Genomic DNA, 4,129 nt, shown 5'->3' with positions numbered 1-4,129 from the left:
CAAATTTTTTTTATCAAGCATGAATTTTTAGTGGGGGGCACCTGGGGCGGCACAGAAAATTTGTGGGGGGGGAGGCACGTGCCCCCCCCAGGCCCCCCGTAACTACGCCCCTGATACTATGTTCTTTTTTATTTCTGAGCGACTTAATTCGATAGAATCTCATCCTTTTCGATCTGCTATTGCTATAGTGACAACACAATTTGTTCCCCAATCGCTAACACCAAAGATATCGATAGATATTTAAAATAGAGAATAGCAAATTCAGCAAACATTAAATGTAAACATATGCTGAGCGTGCGACCGGAAGCAAGTCGTGCCCGAACTCCCAGCATGCCACTGTACCCCAACCTTTTCAAACATGGCACGGAGTTGGCTATCATGCTCCTTCTGGTGGATATATGTGTCCATAAACCCGACTGATCGCGTGACGTCAGTGTGATGTCAGACCACCACCGTCCGTCCCATAGAAATAATATAGATGACCATATTATTATATTACCGGTATCTATATTATATATTAGTTATATATTCGTTACATTATTTATTATATTAGTTATGGTTATCTATATTATTACTATATTATCTACACAATCCAGACCGTGTGACACCATAGATAGTGTTTGGGACACTATAGAACTATATAAGTCGATCCGAGTCGCTTTAAATTATAGTTAGGGTTAACGTTCGGGTTTGGGGTTGGGTTTGTGGTTGGTGTTAGGGTTAGGGTTTTGCATCATTCTTTAATATACGAAAAGTCTGACGCAACAACCAGCACGATCAGCAGGCTGTAGGCCTATGCGTACCTGCATTCAACTTTGGAGATAGCCGAGTTCGTGCGTGACGTACACTGACGTCACGCGATGTCTGGTTCATGGAAACATATGCCCACCCTTTCTTCTTCTATGATCGTACACACCGCCATCTCGCGACATACTGTCAAAGTATCTGTGAGATATTTGCGCAATAAAATTTATTTGAATTTGAATTTGAATTTGAATTTGACAGACAGTATTCACTTGCACACGTGTGAACGCTCCGACTCAAACCGGCCCGAGCCAAATTTAGCCCATTTTTTTATTTGGCTCGAGCCAAACCATGACCGTGTGAACGCAGCTTAAAATTAAGGGACAGTAGCCTCTAGGATTTTACTGTATACAACTGTACTTACTGTATAACAAATAGTCTATACCCACACGTATTTGTTACCAGATACCTAATTTATTTGTTATAATTATTTACACATCAACGCTACGGAATTTGAACGGCGCCATGATACCCGCGACCGTGCTGCCACCCCAAAAAAGTTGCGTATTTGACAATTTATTTTGCAGGTTACAGACCGAGGGCTATAATCACAAAAGTGCAATTATATTTATACCTAAATGCTATTTAACCTGCCCTCGTATGTGCGTACATATCCATTTAACCCTAGCTACGCCCCTGGAGTGTATGGGCGCTTGCTTGCTCGTGCGTCCCTGTCTATGGTGCAATATCAACTCCTTGCCGATATTTAAATTTTTTTCGGATCACGGGGAATGTGCTAGTCAGATATTTTTGCCCGTGTGACAGAACCTGTGTGACGTATTATATCACACTATGTGCTGTTATCTACTTCTGATTATATCACACTATGTGCTGTGTGATGTATTATATCACACTGTGTGCTGTGTGTACAGAGTATGACCGTACGACGTGTCACTAGTGACTATATAGACAAATGATAGAAAATATCGCAGGTAACTGGACTTGCAATTGAATCCATACTACTTGTAACGTGCTGTCGTTAGATTGTTGCCTATTGTCACATGTTAGTGCGCCACTTCCCACGAGAAGTTTAGGTCAAGTTCACCCGACGTGATGCTAATTGTATTTCAATGTGACACAGCTATGCAGCTACAGTTGCTTTCAGGAGATCTCAGTGGCAGCCGTTTGAGTGAGCCATGTGAAGGATAACGAATCATTATAATGCTCATTAATCTATGATCTGTTTAGCAATAACTGGACGTGTAATGATTTGCATTTGCATTTGCATTTTAGACACTATATTTATCGCTAGCTGAAATAGTAAGTCAACTATGTCATGACATGTACTTTTATTTGAACGGGTTTCCTTATGCAATTTGTTTTCGAAAACGATGGAAAACGAAATTGCACTTACTGTTGCAATTAGAGTTTACTAGTTTTACATTAGTTTTACTAAACGAATGTAGTTTATTATTTATTTATAATTTAATATATAGCAGCAGCTACATGTACAGCGGGTATGCCTTCAACATAACTTTGGTTTTTTAGAACATATTTTTGTGTTGTTGAAAACGTGTACATAACCTTGCATATGAAACTAGTCGTGTATGCCTACGGAGTGATGCATATCAAATTCAATGAATGAACCGCCTTGTTGTTAGAAATCGTATTTAGATGCCTCATTATTGTTGATTGCAAACGTTTCTGTGAAATATATCATTGATTTTATGGATATTCATCTATATATTCTAAATGTCTTGTGTGTCCAGCAAATTGAAAAGAATAGAATACCAAGTATGCAATATTGAATACAAGAAATGATGCATCAGTGCCGCACAAACATTACGTGATTATAACTTCATTCTAGTATAGACTTATATAGTCTATTTTTAAAACATTTTGAAAGTTTATGTTCCACTCAATAACAGTGCACTGGAATCAAAGGACATTTATGGAGGCAAACAGAGGAATTGATTTGCTGTCATAAGTCTTGTACTTTATTTACAGAAGAAAGAAGTATATTTGATAATTTTCACAATGCTGTAAAGGTGATTATCTAGCAATATTACTCAACAAACTGCACGCGATTTAGTTGATTCAATCCGTCATTATTTAGCGAAATAGATGGGTTGCGCAGTATAGTAAGTTCACATGTTGATAATTTCTAAATAATACTGGCGATAATTAATTGAAATCACGTGCTAATCGTTGACTGGTACTTCGATATATATAATATATCGATTCCGTCACATTTATTTATTTATATCGATTACTGAATTAGCAGTGTTTCCCTTGCATTGACACGAGCGAGGGGTTCCCGCCTCGCTCAAATTCTCGGCCGCCACACAGAAATTTGTGCTGACGAACGATTTGACAACTTGAAAAGGAGATTCAAGAGTCTCATACAATGTGTTCAGAATAGCTTAGAATGCACCAAATTGCATCATTTGGTGCACTCTAAGCTATTCTGAACATATTATTATGAGACTCTTGAATCACTTTTTCAAGTTGTCAAAAGGAACAAACAAGCTTCTGGGAAAGGTTTTACTTTCGGTTTTTCTCCTCCCCAGTCCTTGGTACCCCCATGCATAGATCAATTCTGCCGCATATCCGCAAATTTACAAGTGCTTAGAATCTTGAAGTATATACAGTTTACATTGCTTCTAGATATCTAACTGAATAAAAATAGTCGACTTTCTACGTAAAGAAAAGTGCCAAATTCAGTTAACAGCTTTGATTACGTGCGTGTCAAGTGTCACTGGTCGTGCACTCACTCCCCACGATAACCCCTACGACATATGAACTTATTGTTATGCGGTCATAAAAACACTGGGCCACGCTACAGGCTGCAATCGATTTCTTAGACTGTCACAAGGTTTTGTTCGTGTGGTGAATCATGCGTCGAGGGAGTTCGTGCCCTCGGCTTTAGATGTTTTGGATATCCCGTCTACGTTCAGGAACGGAGCGTATTAGAATGCGCTCCCGTTTACAAGTCTGTCTAAACTGCCGTTGCGATAACCATAGTATTTCAGCGTAATATGAGGTGAAAAAGTGCCGGTCAGGAGGACCGGCAGTTTCGTAGAGATAGTGGTCGAAGCCAAAACTTAGTGGCCTCGGGCCTCCAGGTCGGCACTCATTTCGAACGCTATCAATAAAGTGTAGTTTATTGATGGAAGAACAGTGATTTTCATCAGCGAGGCGGTACTTTTGGATAAATTTCTGCGTGGCGGGTGAGATTTGAGCGAGGCGGCCACCTCGCTCGTGTCAATGCAGGGGAAACACTGAGTATACATCGATATTATTATTATAGCGATTACTTCACAGCAGGCGGACGTGCAATGGTTTTCACCGGCACGAGTGAAGGCCCCCCGGCTTCACCACCCCC

This window comes from Priapulus caudatus, unplaced genomic scaffold (genome assembly GCF_000485595.1).
Source record: "Priapulus caudatus unplaced genomic scaffold, Priapulus_caudatus-5.0.1 Scaffold319, whole genome shotgun sequence".
Classification (NCBI taxonomy): Eukaryota; Metazoa; Priapulida; class Priapulimorpha; order Priapulimorphida; family Priapulidae; genus Priapulus; species Priapulus caudatus.
The sequence above is the reverse complement of the archived record's forward strand: the minus strand, read 5'-3'. Positions refer to the sequence as shown.